A 23873-nucleotide genomic window follows, 5' to 3' on the forward strand; every position below is an offset into this window, starting at 1 on the left:
ATGTGGTACACTGAAAAATTGAAATAGCAGGTTAGTCACCAAAGTTTTCGAGCTGCTCCGTCTGTCACTTCGTTTGTGATAATACGCTCATAGTCCGAGTTGTCTGTAAAAGTTCTCTTTGTCCTGCAATTCGGCAACATCGGTTGGCGTATAACATTGGATTATGGTAAGGTTTCGGACCCGTGTTCTGAATCTGGCAACGATTATTCTCTCATTGATAGGTTCCCACTTGATGAGCGCAGCCTGTGCTTGGGTGCTAAGCAGAAAGCCAACTTCACGATGTCGCGGAGCGTTTTCACCTCGCATACCAGAATATAAAAGTACCTGTCCCGAAGGCAGCTTGTGTTCTCCAAAGTTTGTAACCTGCGTGTTACAATTTATCCCGTTTTGTGTAGTTTTGCCGCCGAGTGTAATATTGCCGTATTTTACACGAGTGTGTGCCGTGTTTGTTATGCTTTGTTTTTGTTGTCATTGCACGGCCGGCGACATACTCACCACTATGCCTTCGTGAATAATTTTAACTTGTAAATTTTGCGCGTTATTTTATTTATTTTTTGTTGTTATTAGTTTAGTTAGATAGGAAAAAAATTATCGTTTTAGAATGTATCGTGTCTCAAATAAAATTAGGTCCCGTTTCTCCTCCCGCTGCACAAGAAGGCGAATCACATCAACAGCATAAAAAGTCGAGCGCGGTTGCAGGAGCGATGGCGGTTTTGTTTTGTTTTGTGACGTTGTGAAAACGAGAGAACAGTTCGAGCCACGGTGAAGTCTACGCGGGTTTTTTTCTTCGGAGACGCTTTTTCCATTAGTCCCGAGAAAAACGACTTCAACTGGGAAAGGTTTGCCCAGCCGCGACGCGAGTGCCAGTCCGGAGGATTTGTTGTGCACCGCGAGTGAAAGTTGGCTCCGTGGCCGTGAAAGTTGTGAGTGCAACAGAGTGTCGGATCGCCATTGTGGGAAGCTAAACACTAAGGAGCTAATCGCTTCCCCGGCTAACCACAAAGGATCCGGTAGACACTCGCCGTCCTGACTGCGGTGGCTCAGCCAATAGAGCCAGTCTCGCCACCGCAGTTAATCGTCAAGCAGGACGAAGCAGGCGATACCAGAGGTGAGTTCGCCTGGGCAGAAACACTGCGGTGTCTGCCGGGGTTGCCTACGGCGAGTAGGCAATCCGGTGATTCGTCACCAACGTCGCCGGGGGGGGTTCCAACAGACGAGCCCAGCTCATTCCCCCCGCTAAGTGTCAAGGACAGCTGCTAAGCAGCCGAATAAGCAAACCGCTCAGCACAGTCCGTGCTTTGTAGCAGCAGAACCGCCGCCATACCGTCGTCGAAGGGCCCCACCGAAGAGCAGCAGCAGCAACAGCGAGGAGGAGAGGGCAGAGATAAGTAGCGAATAGACGTCTAAAATTGCATTTCTTTTTGTTGTTTTGTCCCACCCAAATCCGAACGTCTTTGGGGGAAGTACCCTTGCTCGAGGCCGCCCCGCCGGGGTAAAATCGGGCCAGCTATAGGCTGGCAGGTAAACACCAGCTTACAAGTTCGGCCAACGGACTTCACTAAGTCCCAGGATTTCTAGCTACATACGGCGGGCCTCACTGGCAAGTTGTGCCAGGATAACCTGTTGGGCTAGCGTCAGTACATTCCATGTTTCAATTCTTGTCCGTTGTTTAGTCGTTGCCATAAAATCAGATCGTAATCTTTCACTATAGGTTTCTGTAACAATTTGAAGGTTTCGGAGACAGTAGGTGGTTGGCCTTAGGTCTCCTATCCGCCGTGATGGGGCTGCCATCTTGGGTATAGCTTTCGGGGAGAAGCATTTTGTATTCAGCCGCTGGATGCCAGTCAGACGCTGTTTGAGCCGCCCCTAACATGGAGAACAGACGCTCGGATTTTGTAAGCCATATCCTCCGAAAAGGATGCAGCTCCCCCTTCTCTGTCAGCATACGACCAAAGTTCCCACCGTGGTTGGTTACCCGATCTTCCCTAAGGTTACTCGTACTCTAGCTGGCGCCGCGGGGATGAAGGGATAGGAGTTACTGGGCAAGAGGCTAAGGACCACTTTCACTTGCGTGACGGGTCTATTTTATAACCTTCAAGTACGCGAAGTACCGGTGATACGCATTATCCCAGTCATTTGCCAGCCAATCCAAATACAGTCAAGATTCCTATAGTACGGATTCGTTCTTGCCGGATTCCTATCGTACGGTTGCCTCTGGATTCCTATAGTACGGTCGATCCGGCATTAACAAATACACGTAGCATATGGGATTAGAGCTAATTGGGACCAAACACTGATTGTACGGCAATTTGAAGAGCTGATCCTGATATCTTTTGAGAAGTTGTTGAGCAGAAAGTTGGTCACCTTTTGGGACGATTCAGTTTCCGGTAGGACATAAGTCTGATCCTGTGGAAGATCCAAAATATCCGTAAAAGTGGCCAATTCATGAAACTGATCCTAGAGCTAAGCAGGTTTTTTTTAAACCACTCATAAACGTCTTATCAGAATGAATTCGGAGTTGTGACCGGAATATGGGTCCTGGGGACCACGGGATGGGTCACCGGAAGATCCGGAACATCCGTAAACGTGGTCAATTCATGAAACTGATCCTAGAGCTAAGCAGGTTTTATTTTAAACCATTCATAAACGTTTTATCAGAATGAATTCGGAGTTGCGACCGAAAAATTGACTCTGGGGACTACGGAATGATCCACTATAATATCCGGAACATCCGTAAAAGTGGTCAATTCATGAAACTGATCCTAGAGCTCCACGGATTTTTTGAAACCACTCATAAACGTCTTATCAATATGAATTCGAAGTTGTGACTGGAATATGGGCCCTGGGGACCACGGGATGGTTCATCGAAAGATCTGGAACATCCACAAAAGTGGTCAATTCATGAAACTGATCCTAGAGCTCCGCGGATTTTTCGAAACCACTCATAAACGTCTTATCAGAATGAATTCGGAGTTGTGACCGGAATATGGGCCCTGGGGACCACGGGATGGTCCACCGAAAGATCCGAAACATCCGCAAAAGTTGTCAATCCATGAGACTGATCCTAGAGCTCCATGAATTTTTCGAAACCACTCATAAACGTTTTATCAGAATGAATGTGGATGTGACCGGAATATGAACGCTTAAACAGAAAATGGACCTTTGGAACCATGATATGGTTCACCAGGAAGATCCCGAACATCCATAAAACAATCAGTTCTTGAAACTGAGCTCATTTTTTTGAAACCACTCATTGGCGTCTTATCAGAATTAATTTGGAGTTATGACCAGAAAATTTACCGTGAGGAATAATGCACAATGGTTCCAAAGCCGTATTTATGAAGACAACAATGTTAGCACCAAAACCGTCACTTTTAGGTATATGGTGTCTTGGGGAAAATTTCTTCGTATTTTTTAGCCGATTTGAAATAAGGGTGGTCCTTAAGAATGGTGAATTGAAAATTCTGCCTTTTTTATTACTTGAGATAGACTAATACAGTGTTTTAAGAAGTTGTTGGACAATGAATTCGAAACAAACTTTGCTGATGGCATCAAATTTTTATCTCTTATGGTTCATGACTTATGGTTATTTTAAACGAGTAGGTTAGAGTGGCCCCTAGAAAATCTTTCTTTAAATATTTTTATTGATGATCAACGTATCAACAATATTTAAAGAAAGCTGATTTTCTAGGGACCACCCTAAGCTCTCGTAAAAACATTGTTCTAAATACTTTTAGAACTTGTTATGACGCTTTATTTTAAAGTTATGGCTAGTTTTTGATAAAAAAAAAAGATTTTTTTTAAATTAAATTTATTATTTTAAACAAAAAAACGCTCTCACAGTTTTTCCCACCAATAATGGAAAAAAACACGATCTTTTAAACGAAATCAAAAGTTTGAAAATCGGTTTGCTACATTTAGAGACATTGTCATTTTAATAGAACCATTTTTTTACGAAGGAAATCTTCATTAATTTTTCAATAATAAAAAAAATTATAGTTGCCTGGTTGCTTCAGCAAAAATATGCGTCATCATAAGTTCTAAATGTAACCAAAACAAGGTTTTTACGAGAAATGAACTTATGAAAAGATGTTCGAAGCAATCTGTTTTTTAGAGGCCATCCTAACCTGCTTGTTTAAAAAATCATAACTCATGAACCACAAGAGATAGAAAAATTTGGTGTCTTGAGCAAAATTGCTTCGAATTGATTGTTCTACAACATTCAGAACATTGCATTGGTCTATCTCAAATAATAAAAAAAAGCTGGTATTTTCAAGTCTCCAATTTTGTGAACCACCCTAATTTCACTAACATAAAAAGATCGGCCATTCACATTCACCAATTTTAAGGGCCACCACCCTAATTTCAAATCGGCTAAAAAATACGAAGAAACTTTCCCGAAGATACTATATACCTAAAACTGACGGTACGGCTTTGGGACCATTGTGCAATGGATGGTCCGCCGAAAGATCCGAAACATCCGTAAGCAAGGCTCAATACATGGAACTGATCCAAAAACTCCGTTTTTTTTTCGTAAACTCTCAAAGACGTTTTTATAATTATGAATTCGGAGTTATGATCGGAAAATAGACCCTGGAGACCATGAACGCTCCTCTGGAAAATAATAGACAACTCATCAGAATGAGCTCGGAGTTGTGACTAGAAAATGGACCACAGGGTCCATTGGATGGTCCTCCGGAATATCCGGAACATCCGTTAAAGTGTATAGGTCAAGAAAACTGATCTAAGCACTCTGTGGTTTTTTAGAACTGCTCATAGACATATTTTTATTATTTATTATCATGGATGATTTCTAGGTGGTATTTAAGTGTTTAATAACTTCTAGACACTTTTAACGGAATAATATTATTCCTTGGATTTCATAGATTTATTTCCGTTGACTTCTTGGAGATGTTTCTTTGGAGTTACAAGTTAACGAGGGACTAGCTTCAATGTTTATATTTTTAATTCATCACATCAATATTTAATCAATAAGCCATTTGAAAACATCGTCTGATTGAGTTATTGTTAATATTAATTTATGAGTGGTTTTGAAAAAAAACAATCGTGGGGCTCTAGGATCATCTTCTTCTTCTTCGCATTTCAAGCTTATTGCATATCTCGCATATTAGCTTATTGCGTGCTCTCAACTTAGTGTTCTAGATGCACTTCCACAGTTATTAATTGAGAGCTTTCGATGCCTGTACCATTTTTGCATTGGTATAATTGTGTGGCTTCTATGCCCAGGGAATTCGAGAAATTTTCCATACTTCTATGCCCAGGGAATTCGAGAAATTTTAGACCGGACCGGGAATTGAACCCAGCCACCTCCAGCATGGTCTTGTTTTGTAGCTGCGCCTTTACCGACTGAGCTAAGGTAGGCCCCAGGGAGGAGCTCTAGGATCAGTTTCATGAATTAATCACTTTTACGGATGTTCCGGGTCTTTTAGTGGACCATCCCGTAGTCTGTTACATATTCGAGATTATGGCGACGAAATGCGCCAACAATCATCGAAATTACCCTATACTTCGAGATCAATAAAAACTAGATCACCAATCATCAACTCTTCTTGTCGCACTATGTCACTAAAGCAACAATCAATACGAATCTAACGATTTTAAATTGGCTCACTACTTGACTAGCCTATTGGTCCCAAGCAAACGATTAACGTACCCCATTCTAGTCGAAATTCTAGTACTACGCAATGTTTGTTTTGATTCGCTATGAAAGTTTGACAGATAAAATGAGGGGTTAGTGGATTTTCGAGGGGTGAATCGATTAGCTTGGGACCAAAGAGAGTACCAGAGCTGAGCCAAAAAGTTGAGCACGTTATTTCAGGACCTTCTAGTCTTAGAGTTACCTCTATGCTTCTACTTCAGACTCTACAACGCAGAATACACGAAGGCCTTCGACAGGTAAAGAAATTTTTTTTATCACCAGCAAATGTGACGAATGAAAGGTTAACGTGAGTGCCACCTTTTCAGAGGGCCTTTATTTACTGTCCTAAATCCGCTGGCTCATCGACGTGACGCCAACGCACCCGACCGTGTGAAATATAACTCTACCTTTCCCACTGTTTCCCAGCCGCGTTTGGCAGATCGGTTGTCCCTGACCCTCGCTAGATCGAGCGACAAGACCTTGAAAGTGCCCTTCGAAGGCTGTACAAAGGCTGTGCATGCTGTACGTGCAAGTTGAGAGAGAAAGAGAAAGCGTCAATACGGTAGGACGGATTCTAGCCGTGCGACAAACGTCGCGTAACAGTGCGACGTCGGCTGTTTGAGCTACAAGTCGGTGGGACTCGTCGCCAACATTGCGACAAATCTTGTGGCGCGACAGGTTCCAGTGCATCGAAGCTACAGCAACGCCACACACTGTAGTGCAACCAAGGTCGATGACCTTCGAAGTTGTTTGACAAACAGCAACACATCGCTCAACATTGGCATGCAGGTGAAGGTGTGACGGGGCCCCAACGATAAATGCAACGAAGAAGAAGTTCTGGGAGAGGAGATTAATGTTTGTATGTTAGGCGTAGTAGAGGTAGGATGAGCATTAGACCATTCCGCCACTAATACCACGTTACATTACCGTGCCATAATTGAATATTTTCTTTATGAAATTGAATTCACTTTGCATTCAGTCGATCGATTGCTAGTGCACCTTTCACTTTGTGAGTGGCTAGCCGGCCTGAGTAAAAATTTGAGCGAGAGCAGTGTGGTACTACACTTTGAACCACTGTTCTCTTCCGCAATATCGATGCCTATAATTAGCACGGTAAATTGACTATGTTTGCCGATATCTTAACGACATTAGGTCAAGATCCGACAATTATCCAGTCTTAATCGGAAATTGTCACATTGGCGCCCAGACAAAAAACCCACCTACGCGTACAGTAATTCGCGTTCGGTCAAGTGAGTGATCGGTGATTATTTGGTGATACGAGTGTGAAGTAGCAGAACTATCATGGATTTGGAACACCTCGCCCCAGAGGAACTGGACTTTGAACTGGTGGTAAGATCAGCAAAAGGAGTGAGAGGACAGAACCGAAATTGGAAGACGTCACGGTTGTTACAACTGATGAGCAAGGATAACGGAGGAGGAGCAGCCGCATCAACATCGTCCTCACATGTGCTTTCGGACGTCGACAGCATATACCAGTGCCAAGCGAAACTACCATCAATTTGTCAGGCGTTGGATTCAGCTTTACGGCAAAACGACGAAGGTCAAGTAAGGATGTGCAGATCCAGGCTGTTGCATTACAGATTCAGACTGTCCGTCATTTCGGATCCGACGATCACAGTAAACACCAAGATCGACACAGCTCTGGAAAGGATTGATGAATTTCTAGTAAACTTGGCATGTGCGACTACCGATCATGAAGAAGACAACCACGATCCAGAAAAAACACCCGGAGATCAAGACACTCAGCAGAGACTGAAGATTGCGCAGCTGCAGTCAAGTATCAAAGAAGCTTCCCAACAGCAACAACAATTAGAGCAGGAACTCCAGCAGCAATTACTTCAGCAACAGTTGCAACAACTGAAAGATCCGACGATACCCGATGAGCAGTAGGATCAGGAACAAGCACATCAACGGCATATCCAACAACAGCAGCAGGAATTACAGCAACAACGAGAGATGTTACGCCAGCATCAGCAGCAATCACAACAAGAACAGCAGCTTAGACAACAACAACGGCAAGGACAGCAGCTTCAACAGTTGGTGATACAGATGCAGTATCAACAACATCAGTTGGAACGACAATTACACCAGGAACAGATCCGGCGACAGCAGATTGAAACGCAGTTACGAGGACAACAACAGGTTCCAGTACCGGGACCTCACAACAACAACACGATTCCCGGTTATTGGGATCCATACTTCCAAAATCAATCAGGAATACCACATCATGTACCGGAATTGGAACATATTCCCCCTCACATCCGTGATGACTTCATGCGCTTTTTGAGATCTCAAGGTAGGCCCATCACACCTAGAACTTCTAGTCAACAACCGACTGCAGACAGGTTCACACAACCGGTTCACAAATGGCCGTTTGAGTACACTGGTCAACCTAATATCATTAAGTTAGGTGAGTTCCTTAATCAAGTGAACACCTACGCTGACACTGAAGGCATTGATGAGCAAACCCTGGTCCGTTTCATAAAACATTTACTCAAGGGTCGAGCTCTTCAGTGGTACACTCGCTCCTACCTGACGAGCTGGGAAGTGTTTAAATCAGAGATCAAGCAAGAGTTTCTACCACCGAACAATTCCGATATCATCAAGCAAGACCTTTACTTACGCTTCCAAGGTCCATCCGAGTCCTTCACAGCGTTCTACAGGCACCTAATAGCTGCCTTTGAGATAGTTGAACCAGCGATGTCGGAGTCGGAGAAACTGTTTATTGTGAAATCGCACTTGAATGCGGACTACACTCCGATAGCCGCAGCTTCTCGAGCCATAACAGTTAAAGACTTAGTCACCGTCTGCAAAGACTTTGAAGTGTCTCGATCTTATTCAATCCGGGGTAGAACATCCACAACTCCCCGCACACCTTGAACCAAGCCGGAAACTACATCACATCAGCGTCCGGTAGTGAACAGATTGGAAAATCCTAGCCGATCACCATTCAACAGGCAGCCGTACAACGCAGCACAGGTCAACATGGTAGAACTAAACCCAGAGGAGGAGGAAGATTGGAACCCACTGGACATTCGAGAACGTGAAGCTGTCCAGCAGGACATCGCTAGACAGAATGGAACAGCTGAAAGCGCCTCGGAGGAAGTAAATGCAGTTCGCTTGCAGAACAACTGGAGGGAAAGGCCGAGAAGTGGAGAGCAGCGTACGGGGAATTCGGCATCAACTATCATCTGTTGGCAATGCGAAAACCAAGGTCATACTTATCCAAACTGTCCCAACCAGAAACGCTTCCTTTTCTGCTACAGTTGTGGGAAAAATGGATGCACCACTCGAAATTGCGATGCTTGCATTTCAAGATGGAGGCAGCTAGATTCGGTAAACGTTCCACAGTATTCGAGAAACCGCAGCTGGGAGAACCCTCAGTAAAGGGCGTGGGATCTCCCGCTTTAACAAATATCCCTGCACTCATCAACATTCCCGCGTTCTGCAAAGCAGAATCGATCGTAATCGATCCAAATAATAACGATAATCGGCCATATGCAGACATCAACATCCTAGGCTGTCAACTACGTGGACTCTTGGACAGTGGCGCAACCTGCAGTCTGATTGGCGGTTCACTTTCCAGAATAGCGGACGAATTAGGACTGACCAAATATCCCAATGTCACAAGTCCCCAGGGTCAATTTTTCGATCACAACTCCGAATTCATTCTGATAAGCCGTCTATGAGTGGTTTCGAAAAATCCGCGGAGCTCTAGGATCAGTTTCATGAATTGACCACTTTTACGGATGTTCCGGATCTTCCGGTGAACTATCCCGTGGTCCCCAGGGCCCATATTCTGGCTACAACTCCAAATTAATTTTGATAAGCCGTCTATGAGTGGTTTAGAAAAATCCGCGGAGCTCTGGGATCTGTTTCATGATATTCCGGATCTTCCACAGGATCAGACTTGTGTCCTACCGGAAACTGAATCGTCCCAAAAGGTGGACAATTTTCTGCTTAACAACTTCTCAGAAGACATCAGGAAGTTATCTCTTCAAATTGCCGTACAATCAGCGTTTGGTCCCAATTAGCTCTAATCCCATATGCTACGTGTATTCGTTAATGCCGTTTCCTATAGTACGGTCCCTATTAACCGTACGATACTAATCTTGACTGTAGTACGCTTCAACAAAATTAACATGTTGCCTCTCCTTGAATACACCTTGATTCCGGGTGATTTCTTTTAATCAGAGTGGATTTCCTGTAGTCCTGTATCTCAGATCTTTTTGCAGATTTACGAGTCTCTCATGGTACGGTTGATGTGAGGGAATAACTCTTTTCTTGGATATACAAGCTGTTGCATTCTGATGCTCTGTAGAAACTGAAGACATAATTTTTTTTTAGAGTCATGAATTCAAATTATCACACGTGAAGCCCAGGACTAATAATATTATGAGACCGCTTTGCTCGGCTCCTCACACAGCAGTCCATTCCAGATATCCGAACAAGATTAAACTAGAATTCTAGTGGCCGCTAGCTAATCAAAACATCGTTATGCTACTCCCGCAGATCCGATAAATCTTGTCAAAATGGGGTATTTCGTGTGCTTTCAGTCCTCTCGGGAGAGCAAAAAATAAAAAAGAAATCATCCATTTCTGCACAGACGGAAAAGGTCACCCTTTTCGGCCCAGCCTACGACCTCCGTCCAAGCGATAAAAAATGGTTATTTTTCAATTTCGTACCTCGCTTGTCTCAACTGAAACCACCCACCCACAAGCTGTTACCTTTCCGGTTGTCGTTTATCCTTTTTTCCCAGTCCCCGAATGCGAACCCCCGATATTAAAATTCCACTTGTGGCGTTCGCCCTCGTCGTCTTCCAGTTGACCTACCCACTTGGCCCTGATACTGCGTTTGACCGACCGGGCGGTGACAATCGACAGCCGGAACTGCCTGCCTACCTTCCAACCAACCAACCTACCTACCTATAGAAAGGAAGAGCAACACACAAACTGGATTCGGAATAATTTGATATTAAATTTATTCGTCGCCATTTCACCCGGCCACGGACGGGCACGTGGATCAGGATCAGGATGATGACTTTCTTTCAATTTTACGAGCTCTGCCATGTACTTATGGAGGTACGCATTCGCGTGTACAAACGACCAACCGACCGACGACGGCGAACGCAGTGAAATGTCACTGGCTCAGCGATGCAAGGTTTGACGGTGGAGCAGGGTGGGCCCGGCGGGGGGGAACTGGGTCCTAATTTATGTTTGGTATACTTAATGGCTTATGTGATTTTTATTACATCGCATATTTTCCGCCGTTTTGCTCTGGCACATGCTGGCTGTCGGTTGCCGGTCGTGGCAGACTATCTGGAAACAGGGAGACGCCTTGGCACGGAATGGAAAGTGAGCCACGGTGGTAGCGGAGGATTCGGTCCTTAAAAACGACACTCTGTCTTGTAGGTCTGACAACTGAAAGGCGGGTAGTTGGTCGGACTTGGAAAGCTCTCCGACTGACTCAAAGAGAACGCTGGAAATAGCTTTCAAGTCCTCTTATGCATGATCGCCAACAATGTCAACGGGAAGAAATCACAAAAAAATCGTGTTTCCTGAAACCGAATCTTCCTTCCTCTTGGGAGTCCAGATTCAATTGTTTCGCTCACTTTAACGCTGCCTCAAATCTCACCACTTTCATTCTACAGAGCACTTCCCTCCAGCAGCGACGACGCCAAGAGCTTCCTCCGAGGAGTTCAGTTGTGAACAGCAGTTTCAGCAGTCATCTCAGCGTGAAAAGCAGCACATAATTCATCCTTTTTCCTGAAATATTCCACTCACCCTCACCCTCACCCTCGCCCTCACTTTCATCCAGGCAACGACTCTAAGCTTCTCTTCCGGAAAAGTTGTATAATCTAGTCCGACTGCCGGAAGACAAACGCAATTTCGAAACACTATCCCTCCCACTCCGTCCGTTCGCTTCAGCTTTCTGGTTGGATTCGTTTCATCTCCAGCTCAGAAGACAGCCATGCGGAGACTGCACGGATGTGTCTTTAGTGCAAGTTTGTGGAAAGATTTTCAACAAACTAAACTTTTCTGTCACTCTCGGCGGAACACGATTAGAACCGACAGGATTCGACACTTTTCAATTAACGAGGAAAAGTGTCTGGCACTGATGCTCTCATTTAGTGTCTCCTCCTGGACTGGGTGAGCGCTCTTGCCTGTGAGACACTCACACGAACGGAAATTAGCACCTGTCTTCTAGGCGGCTTCCCTTGGCGTCGTCGGCAAACGACTAGACATGACATTCTGTCTTTTGCGAAATGGCTTTGTCGGCAGAGGAAGGAATTTTACTCTTGTTTTTTTTTCGGGGGAACTTTGCCTGTGAGAAAATTTTCACGGCGAGACGAAAGAGTCTGAACGTAAAATTCCTGCACACTGAAGATGAATAAAATATTTTTAATTAAAAGTAAAACCGGCGCGGCACACGTGCAGCATGGCTCGGAGATGTAGTTTTTCACAAACGGTATGAAACTTGAAAAGTGCCTCATTTGCTTTTCTCAGTTATAGCTACCTGCAGCACATGAGCAAATATGAACAGGGGAAACGACTTTAATTACTTGCATGTGAGCAAATCCAGATTCATTGGCCCTTTTTCCGAATAAAATATTCCATTTGGTGAATTTTCGCTTAATATTGACAGACGGAAATTTTTCAAATAAACCTGCTATTTACCTTTCTGACCGTAGTCGACACGTTTTCTGTGATAATCGACTGCCTTCGCTTCCGACACTTGCAAAACAAGCTATCAAATTACAGTACTAAACTAAAATGTCATATGACACTGCCGCCAAATACCGTCACGAATGTATGTATTTAAGTTTTTCTCATAATAAGAGCTGCTGATGTTATGATTGTGTAAATTCTGGAAATAGCAAGCAACAATGTCCTAATGATAACATTTCTGATCAGAAATGGTTTAATTTACACCAAATTGAGGAATTAGAATGAAATCACACATATCAGGGGAAACATGTCAGAAGGGTAGAACTCGAAACGTAAACAATGACTTTGAACGTCGATTTCTCTTGAATGACCACACACCCACGGAATCTGGCTATACCCGCTCATAACGGGTGTTCAATAAAAAATGAAATTTTTTTCAGTCATATAGGTAGCTAGTAAAAACAAAATTTATTTTCAACGAATTCAGTATTTTTTTATTAAAAAAAATAATGTTTATTCTTCAAAAAAACGTCAATGAACATTGAAGAAGGGACCCTGGTCAGCCGTACGTCGCAACTTAGTCGCGATGCTCTCACAAGAACGCTGAACGGCACTGAAATCATTCTCATTTTTATTGAACACCCGTTAGAACAAACATTGCTCTGTCCGATGTTTTAGTTAGTTTGATTGGGTTTGTTGTAATTCGTAAGAAACCGATGATCCAAGTCATTGTTTACGTTTCCAGTTAGACCCTTCTGACATGTTGCCCCTGAAACGTCTACCGTTTCAACCCCTGCCTTTCTGACGTTTATAACTCGTACACTTGCGGTGTCCACATACATAAACAGAAAAATTACATGTGTTGTTCGTACGTTCTCGTGTGTGTGTGTGTGTGTGTGTGTGTGTGTGTGTGTGTGTGTGTGTGTGTGTGTGTGTGTGTGTGTGTGTGTGTGTGTGTGTGTCTGTGTGTGTGTGTGTGTTTGTGTGTGTGTGTGTGTGTGTCTGTGTGTGTGTGTGTGTGTGTGTCTGTGTGTGTGTGTGTGTGTGTGTGTGTGTGTGTGTGTGTGTGTGTGTGTGTGTGTGTGTGTGTGTGTGTGTGTGTGTGTGTGTGTGTGTGTGTGTGTGTGTGTGTGTGTGTGTGTGTGTGTGTGTGTGTGTGTGTGTGCGTGAGAGAGAGAGAGCAAATTTTATCTAATAGAGTTCTCCAGATGCACAAAAGTGTGCGTGAGACCGCGCCTTACCATTTTAAGTAGTTGTGATTTCGCGATACCATTTTGGTTCTTCTTCTTCTTCTTCTTCTTCTTCTTCTTCTTCTTCTTCTTCTTCTTCTTCTTCTTCTTCTTCTTTATTTTTATACATGGATGTTGGATTTTAGTGTTCGTGAGATTGCGCTTGGAAATCTCTATGCTACTTTTTTTTTATCTAGTTCGTTTATTTGGAAGGCTCAATCGCGTTAGCTTTACGGAGCCGATAATTCATTGTTCACTGTGTGTAACAAAATTCACTTAATTCTATGCCTAGTAGGAGTTGGGCCGATTACTCGCGGCTTACTCGAGGTTAGAAGGTTACATTTTCGAAGGATAGGATCAGGGGAGGAGCTTGGGGTAGGGTTTCGTTGTCTCATCAGAGCGTTGTCGCCAGTATGAACGGTAGTGCTGTTCTAGCTTCGTCCGGAGTTCGACCGGCTATGGTGGGTGACCAGTGGGCGACGATGAGACTATACTACTTAAAAATTACAAGCAGTGATGCAAAATATCATGACTCTCACGTGACACTCGTCTACGCATCAACCGACTATCGCTGACAGAAGGTTTTGTCACGCAGTGAGAGGCAGAGCCATGGCAAACAACAATCACCAGTAATGATCGTTCCTGACAAGCTAAACGTTACACTCGCTGCTGATGATAAAAAGCACAACGAAAACAGTGAAGAATTCTGCAGTACGATCATGAGAAAAAGCGAAACGACAGAAGAAAATGAAAACAATGCCTGCGCATTCCAAGTTCGTCTCGGCAGGCGCGACTGTGTGAGTTACAAACAAAGCAGGCAACATGAAACGGAAGCTGTTGGGTTCACTCACCAACACACTCAAATAAGCAAGTAAAGCAGCAACTGCTTCAAAACGAGCACAGATGAGTGTCGTGATTGTCGGGAATGACCAGATCGGTGACCGATCACAACAGAAGACGACATTCACCAGTTGCTTTTTACTTCTTTCGTCAACGTGATGGATGGTCATGGAGAGACCTTCGACGAGCACATTGATAGGAATGTACAAAGCGTTACTACCATCAGCTGTTTGGCGATCGTGATTGTGATAGGTCGCAACTCTGATTACAAGGGACATTCCTATATAGATCTTGACATTTACCACTTTTCAATAGTTTATTTTTGAAAATCATCAGACGAAAGCACTGCTATCGATGCGTAGACATATTTCTGATCGGTTGGTGATAAAATTATTGAATTGGTCCAAGGGCAGCTGAGTTATTAACATTCAAAATCTTTCATAATTTCGTTACATGTTCCATTTAAGGTTTTCACAAAGAGTACCCCATATAGAAATCACAGACGTCGACTTACGTCAAAACGTAGCGTGCGGTCTCACGCACACTTTTGTGCATCTTATAACCAGTTCGTTACAATCCGTGGATTTTCGTCTGTGTGAGTTATTGTTGGTTGGGAAAATTCACGTTTTGTTAAACCTAAAGCACACCCAAGAGCGAGAGGGTTTTTGCCGCTGCAAAGAACAAGAACGTTACTGAATGAAAAAAAAAACGATTTTACAACATCTCGCACAAAGAGGGAGAATGATAATGATTGGCAAATATTGGAGAGGCCATCTTCCAGTGGAAGATTGAGCAGAAACAAACAGGCATTGAAAAAATCGGTATTTTAAAGTGCAGTGGCATTTAGTGTAACTCCCCCACCCCTCACCCAGTGGGGTTTTTGCTCGGGTTTTTGGATGTTGGACTGCCTCCGTTCAAGTAATTAATCAAATCGTCCGGCCATTTTCCACAGAGATGGCGCTGTTCCACTGGTAGGAAGTGATAAACATCTCCATATAGAATTTGAGAGAAGTGGAAATAATTCACTTTCGGTGCATATTCAGGTAAATAAAGTGAACGACAACCTAAATAAATTAGTCAGGGACTTTGTCGTTTAGCTTTTCCTGGAAATTATTGTTAAACAAGCTACAATTAAATAAAAATGATTTTCCCCTTACAGTTTTACCTGCTTTACTACCAGTCCCCAGAGTGCACCAGTATATTTTGTGCAGAATATGTAAAAAGGAGGGACTTCAAATATGAATCTAAATGCATATATAGAGGTACCAGACATGTTTTGTAGTGTCTGGTACTCTACTTTGTAATCTGTTAAAGGGAAATCACAAATTAAGTGTCATCAAAATACATGGCATGTTGAGAGATTGAGCTCGTGAGAGCGAATTTAATCTCTCAAATTGCACTGTCCTCTGTGCACAATTATCGTAAAATAGATTGTGAGTAGTTTTCGATAGATATCACCGTAAACAACAGCAGTGACATCTGTTATATCACAATATCAGCTTCAATCGACCAAATCGATGCGACGAAGGGACTGCTGGCTTTCTATTTTTTTTGTTAAAGTCGAACAGCTTCGCAGCATTCTATTTTTTTTTTTTTTATATCTTTATTAAGGAGACTTTCAGCCGTTGGCTGGCTCGTCTCCGAAACTCGCAGCATTCTAGAACCTCAGTCGGCGTGCACAAAAAAATGTTCAATTGCTTGTCTCTCTTTCTCCCGTCGCTCCATTGGTCTTCTTTTCAAGCTTCGGTGAAACGGATGAGCGAAAGAGCGCTCGACTTTGATAGTTTTCTCTTTCATGAAACACATCAACAGAGGTTTCATGACGTATATTACGGAAAATGAAATTACATATTTAAAGCATTTCTCATGTGAAAACACTTGAAGATTACACGTAATATGTTTAATTTATCTTCCATTCACATATTTATCTAAAAAAAATAACAAAAACGGGACATAACGCATTTTAAACAAATTGAAACTGCGGTGATAGGGTGTTCATGAAAGGGGATTGAAAGCCATAATGAGGTTTCGTTTAACTAGAAAATCGGCGTTGCTTACATTGAAAGCGATGAGCAAAGCAACGACGAGAAGATCCACAGCCAGCGTTTCCTTCTACGCGTGCTTCTTTTTCATCAGGCTTGCTTCCACTCACTTGCTATAAAAACACGATTTTCTAAATTTTGGAATCATTAGATGTTATAATGATATTTTGTACTTGTGAGATACAAGAAGAGCAGGGGGTAAGTCACTCTGCCACCTTGTGTTAACACCCACCAAAACACACTCCGACACACTCCAAACACCTTGCCACCCAGGCAGTCTCCACATAACACATAATTTTTCATCAATCCTGGCACCACTTCCAAGAATGTTTACATCATATGTTGTTTATAATAGACCAATCCATGATCTGATTTTATCATTCATTTTTGACAGTATGATCTGCTTTTTATTGATCTGAACCTCTCAAATGAGTAAACAAACCAAATTATTTAGAACGCTTGGTTTATTTATGTGACCCGGGATATCAGCGATTTTTTTGCTGTAGGTTTTTATATAGCTTATTTCCCTACTTACCGTATATTTTAATCTGTATTCTGCGGTTATTTCCTGGGTTGTTTTTAAAATTTGTAAATTTATTTTCGCGATATTATTACAGTTCATCATGGACGAGGTAAGTTTTTATTTAGCATTTTTACCTGCATTTTAATTGCAGGATTACTTCTGGCAAAAACTGGAAGGAATGTATGGAAGCATTCATACTCATATAAAAATTATATTGAGCATGTCTAACCTAGGCAATCAGTCGCTTGGTAGATTGACCAGGAAAGAGATAATGCTTGTCGAACAAGATCTGCGAGAGATGGCAGAGGATGTAATCGCAAAAGCGCATGCTGGTGGTCCCTCGCTTGAAAGCGTGTATGGGCGGTTTGCAGGCCGACCGCATCAATTTAAATTCCTCGAGGGGGAGATTTTATGTCTAATGGCCTTAGCGAACATCATCCAAACTCATGGGGTCAAGACGTTTATCCGTCCGGTGATGAAAATCGGGAAAAGTTCACATGGACAGTTCAGACATGAGTTCGCTACCGATGAGCTTGACAGACTTCGGCTCAAGATTTCGGCTCAATTTTCTAATCCGTATGTCTTAATCTTAAGTAATCTCATTCAATTATGTATTTAATACTATACTATATTGTATAACGTTTCTTGCATTTGTATGATTTTTTCAGAATATATTTATTCTTCATATTTCATTATTTAAAGCTTTTTTTTTTACATATTACAAGTTTTAATTTCGTTTTGTTTTTTTTTTAAATACTAATTTATTCTTAGGAAATATCGCGTCAACCTCCAGGAGTTTATGTCCAACTTGAAAATTTCGATCGCCACGGTTTCAAGCTCAGGACAGAGCTGACATAACATGTCCATTGTGCACGTTGGACGGGCAGACCACAAAGCTAACAGCCATCGCCGATGCCTCTGAGAACTGGAACATCTTTAGTTTCACGCGGCATGTTGCTAAGCTGCATGATTCACTGGCATCAGAAGTCATCAAACGCCTTTCGTCAGATGTCGCTTGCCTAGAAGCTTCACCTCCTCCGAGGAAGCTTCCTCTAATTGAAATGGGCGGTATAGAGAACACGATCGGGATCGAGAGCGACCATCAGCAAAATGGTGAAACGACTCATTTCACCGAGACTCAATGTTCATCAACAATCCCGTCTCTGTTGGTTGCCAACCTCAAGCTTGAGTCGACAAATGCTACCGAACCTGACGAAGATGAAGATTTCATGATGATAAATTACAATCAAATTTGTCGATCACCCCTTTCTCTATTCCGTTGTATGGGAAATCCGTTTCGAGAGACTCGTGCCCGTAGAGAACTACCAGTCTTATACACTTAGTACGGGGCGAAGTTTACCAGCTGTGAGCTTTCATTCGCGAGTAATCAACGTCTAAAGCCATTGTTTACAAAAGCAATTCGGCCCTTTTGAAATGTTCACACCGCATTACTCAATTACGAATGTCCGTCATTGTTAAATTTAATGCGGCATGAAATCGCCAATTCAAACTCATCCATCTTCACAAAATAGTTGTTTTCAAGGGAAGCATTGAACCAACTTCCTTAGGATCCACTTTTATTCCACTCACGGATTATTTTTTCTCAACGAATCACGAAGAATGTTCACATGGTTTCTTACGGATCTTCATCATTTTTACTCCCTAAAAAAGAGTGGAATTAACAGTACATGAACGGCGGCTCCTGGTTTACTGATAGTAAGTATCCGGTCGGCGGAAAGAGAACAGCTTCCTGTAGCGCTTGTGGTGGTATCTTTGCACCAGCGGGAAGCGGATCTTCGAGTCGTGGAACTGCTTGATGTGAGCACGACGGGTCTTGGAGGCCTCAACCGATTCGACCTTGATGATCTGTTGGGAAAACATTCGCATCAGTGATTCTTTCCGGGTCAATACTACCAAAAAGCAACTCACCTGAATGGAGTGGGCACGGGCACGGTGGCGCGAAGCCATATCGCTATTGCACCGCCAACGGTCAGATCACGATACTCGCGGTACATGTTGTGGGTACGGGACAGGAATCGTAGCGCAGCCAGATGCCGAAGTTCTTCACGCGCAGCGGAGTTTTCTCCAGGATACGCTTGACCGAGACAATCTCACCGGTGGCCTTCTTGATCTTACGCAGCTGCCGCAGGAAGTACCAGAAACGGGACTTGGCCACGATCTGGTCCGGTGCGAAGATGTGCATCAATTCCACCATGTATCACGCACAGACTGTCGTTTGCTTATTAGATTTTACAGGATTTTACCATAGGAGTAAAGAGCTATACCTGTATACAGAGTTACCGTCAACGCCAATAAACAACGACGATCGCAGGGGGATCTGTCATTTTCAGCGATGTGGAAGTCATGGTTGCCAGTAAACATTGTATGTTGCCGCTTGACGTTTTGACAGCTCATTCGACACAGAAACACCCTGAAACACACAAGAAACACAATCAGCACAGTCACAAGGTGGCAGAGTTACTTACCCCCTGAAGAAGAGGTTGAAATGCAAGTGTTTGACTTATGAAACCTGTCAAATTTGCTTTCAGATAGTCACAATTAGCGATTTTACGACTCGCGAGCGCTCACTCTGAGTGAACGCTCACGAATCATAAAATCGCTTATTGTAACTCTGTGGTAGCAAAATTGACGGGTTTTATGAGTCAAACACTTGCCTTTGATCCTCTTCTTGTATCTAAGGGGCTGTTAATAAACTACGTAGACAGTTTTTTTTGGGATTCTTGACCCCCCCTCCCCCTGCGTAGACAATTGTCCATACAATTTTTTTTTAAATTTGTATGGGCCATGGATAATTGTCAACCCCCCCCCCCCCTAAACTGTCTACGTAGTTTATGGACAGCCCCTAACAAGTACAAAATATCATTAAAACATCGAATGATTTCAAAATTCAGAAAAATCATTTTTTTATAGCAACTGAGTGGAAGCAACCCTGTTTTTCATTATCATTTCTTGCTGACGTTATAGACGTTATAGACGTTATAGAAATGAAGCGTTGAACACGTTTGTTTGAGAGAAACAAAACTCGAGTTCATTTTAGAGCTTCGAAAATGTAGAGCCCTGGTTGTAATCAATACATTATTATTTTATAGCAGATGTACACTGAACGAGAAACATCCATCAAAATCAGAACATTACAAGTGCCAATTTTAAACCCTCGCACACACGCCACATATATGGAAAACCCACACCAACACACCACAGAAAAGGGCAATACATGTTTTAGAAAATGTGAATGTTCCTGTGTTTTCATACTTTGTCCGCGTAGCCCCTCCGAATACCCAGTAACATGCCGGCCCTGCGACAGGGGTCTTATGCTACTGATCTAGTTACCCGGGAGTGGTTGGTCATGCCATAGTCACAATATGGAAAAATCTATTGAAGAATCAAAGTGGCGATTGACCCACAGATGGCGAGTTGGTGAAAATGGTAATGACGTTTTGATATCTGTCAAATTGCATGACATTTTTTTTTTAGTACATCATCATTTTTGTAATTGTGGATCTTAAAACTAGGTGTCGCATGACCAGTTTTTGCTTTGCTTTGATTAGCCAATTGGAAGATTGCCGTAAAAGCTCAACGCAGATGTCGCCACTGCATGATGATGATAATGTTGACAGACTGCATATAAAATTCGTGAAAATTAGCTTTCAATATGACATTCGAATTGAAGAAGAAAACGTTTTTAAGATCAGACTGATGTGCATCTTTGACTTTTCCAGTTGAACTTTCATAAGATATATTCATTTCATTTCGCGACTCCATCAATGCTGCATCGTAAATATGATGTAAACAGAAGTAAATTGCTCAATTACTCAAAATAAAGATGATTTGTCATCTTGTTATCACTTTGAAAACCATCTAGTACCATTTTATAGAATGGTGCGTGTTGAGTAAATGTGAGTATCAATATGTTTGCTGAGAAAAGGCCAAAATGAACATTCATTGAATATTGGCGTCCTATACAACCAATTCTATATTACCACCAGCATGATACAACCTTTCCTAAGTAAATTCGCTTAATTTCCACTTTCATCTTAGTGGAAATCGCACATATTCACAATTTTCCGAAAAATGCAGCTGCGCAGGAGGTAACCTCTCGCTGTGGGTGCAAACTTGTTATGCATTATTTTCCATGAAAACATCTCCGATCCATACCGAAATAATAACAATTAGTTTACAAACACGTTTTCTTACACGATTAAAGCAAAAGTGTCCACGGGAAATTATTAGTTTTTCTTTATGGACCGATTTGCCCCAAAAATCGTCTGTTTTACTTTGAAAATTTGGAAACTATCCTCCTTCTAGTAGTTCTCACTTCGAAATGTAGGTGGCGAAAGCTTGGAAAAGTTTCACTGCAAGACGCCAATAGCAAACTTCACCATAATAGGTCACATTATTGGTCGTAGTGAAGAAGAACCCAACAAATTGCCATTTGATTGAATATCATTTTCACCGTAGTTTAACAAAACAAAAAAAAAAAGGCAACAGCAAAAAATTTTACAGCTACATCATTAGTGCATGTTTATTTTTTATATTGATGTAATCATCAGATTGATGCTGATGTTGATTTTCATTTTCATTCGGAAGGTGAACGGTAGTGAATGTATTCATTAACTTAAATCGCTCAAAATTCTTCAGGACTAAATAGTTTGCCGCCAACACTCGTCCTCAGAGGCACTTGGTAGCTTACCACAGCAGGAAAAGTACCAACTACTTTCTGAAATACACTAATTGAAAAAATCATTTACATCTGACATTCAATGTAAAACAAAAAAAAAAAGAAACAAACCACCCATTCATCCCCGGGCTTACCGAGCATACAATTTATGGTTCGCAAAACGAGAGTGGAAAACAACGACTCCACGCTTACTGCGCTTGCATCTGCCGGTCTGTGGCTGGCGATGCTGACGATGATGATGGTGTCGCCCATAACAACCGAGCCGTCGCCTACTACAAGGAGCGGCAGCGATTCGCATCACGTGATCCTCGGGTTTTTTTTTATATTTTTGTAAATTGGAGACCCAGAAGTGGCTGGCAGAGTGCAGAAAATGCGACCGAGGTAAATTATTAAAAACCCGTCGACGTTCTTCTTCACCGGTACAACCTGGGTGAGAACCATTCTGGGACTGCTGCTGCCACCGGTAGCAGGTGTGGGTGTTCCTCCTACACAGTTTTGCCGCTGTTGCTAGGGATTACCCCAACACGCCCCCGCCCGGGATGGAAATTGGGCTTGACGAGTGGGGTGGAATCTCTTTGTGTCACGGTTCGTCCTCGACTAAATAAATTACTCAGCGGGAGCGCGGGACGAGGTCGGTTGAAGTGGAAAAGAGGACCAGTTGAATTGCGTGGTTTTTGCGAACGCTTAATGCTTTTTGCCGGGGGGAGGTCTAGGTAGAATAGGTACCTGAGTACATTTCGCCCAGACGATTTGTCCGGCCGGGGGGAGCTAGCTCTGGCACCGGGAATGCCAGCAGCAGCTGTTTTCAATGGAACAATGCGGGAACAAGCAGTGCGAAAGTTCTCTCGGTTGCTTGCTTTCTAACAAAAGGGTTTTTTTTTGTGTGCCTGGATTTAAGCTCCGGGTCCATTGCGAACAATCCGGTGCATTGTCACGCTGCTTTGTTGGACTGTGTTATCACTGCCTTGGGAGATGAAATACAAGGTGCAGAGAATGTATGATTTGTATGTGTAATTTGAATCGAATTACTAATTCCTTACTTCCAAATACGCCTAGGTAGAGGCTGTCCATATACCAAGTGGTCATGTTTTGAACGGTTTTAGACCCGTCGCCTTGCGTGGACATTCACCTATATACATTTTCAAACATTTGTATGGGCCATTGGCATTTGCCAATCTCCTCCTTCCCCCCATGAACTGTCTGTTGAACCGCCTTGTTCCCACAGGGCATATAGTGCGAAGTCACAGAGTTGGTAACCCTATTCTATCTCTTTGTTTTTGCTATCGATCAGTTACAAATAAAACGCAATTCAGTTAATTAAGCGAATTCCACACTTGAATCACGCGGATTCCACTGCCCAAACCTCCGACAGGTTATGGGCCCAGTTTTTTCGTGCGGACAATCGCGAAGTTCCGAGTTTTACGCGTTTTAAGTTTTTCGGTCAGTCGCGCGCACGAGGATTTTTTTTTTCTCGAGGTGGAGGAAGATGGCGGACGCTGCGAAGTTTTCGTTCCCGTGACTTTCCAACACGAATTGGAACGTTTGGAAGTTCCGGATGGAGATGCTGCTTACTCGTGAGGAGTTGTGGCATGTCATTGACGAGGCCAAGCCCGAGCCCGTCACTGCGCAGTGGACGAAGGAGGATAAAAGGGCCAAAGCTACCATCGGTCTCACCATCGAAGACAATCAGCTAGGGTTGCTCAAAAATGCAACGAGTGCGCGTGCGATGTGGAATGCGTTGAAAACGCACCACGAAAAGGCTACTGTGACGTCACGGATTTCGTTGCTCAAAAAGTTATGCAACAAGAATTTGCACGAAGGAGGCGATATGGAATTGCACCTGCTGGACGTCGAGGAGCTTTTTGATCGGTTGCAGGCGGCTGGTTTGGAGCTCGAGCAGGAGATGAAAGTGGCCATGCGTGACTGCGCTCGAGAGTCGCCCCGACGAGGATATTACGATGGAGCTGGTGAAGTCAAAACTTCGAGACGAATACCAGAAGCGGATGGATCGTGGTCGCAGCTCCGATGACAGCAAGGCACTGAAGACGATGGCGAAATCGAAGTCTGCGGAAAAGGTTTGCTTCCATTGTAATAAGCCCGGCCATTATCGCAAGAACTGCCGGAAGTATCTGGCTTCACTGAAAGGCGAGCCGGATAACCATAAGCAGCAAGCATCAGGAAGCAGCAGGAGT

The 23873-nt window shown here is 43.1% G+C and overlaps 1 protein-coding gene and 2 pseudogenes across 1 annotated transcript in view; 2 read left to right on the forward strand and 1 right to left on the reverse strand.

Annotated features, from left to right (window-relative positions):
* LOC135696934 (uncharacterized) overlaps nt 1–23873 on the forward strand; it is a 318502-nt gene that overhangs the window by 67018 nt on the left and 227611 nt on the right. The window lies entirely within an intron of this gene.
* On the forward strand, nt 6962–9067 carry LOC135696905 (ras guanine nucleotide exchange factor R-like; annotated as a pseudogene).
* On the reverse strand, nt 18606–19197 carry LOC135696906 (large ribosomal subunit protein eL20-like; annotated as a pseudogene).

Source organism: Ochlerotatus camptorhynchus, unplaced genomic scaffold (genome assembly GCF_037179485.1).
Source record: "Ochlerotatus camptorhynchus isolate MF236.1 unplaced genomic scaffold, CSIRO-AGI_Acam_v1.1 ptg000063l, whole genome shotgun sequence".
Lineage (NCBI taxonomy): Eukaryota > Metazoa > Arthropoda > Insecta > Diptera > Culicidae > Ochlerotatus > Ochlerotatus camptorhynchus.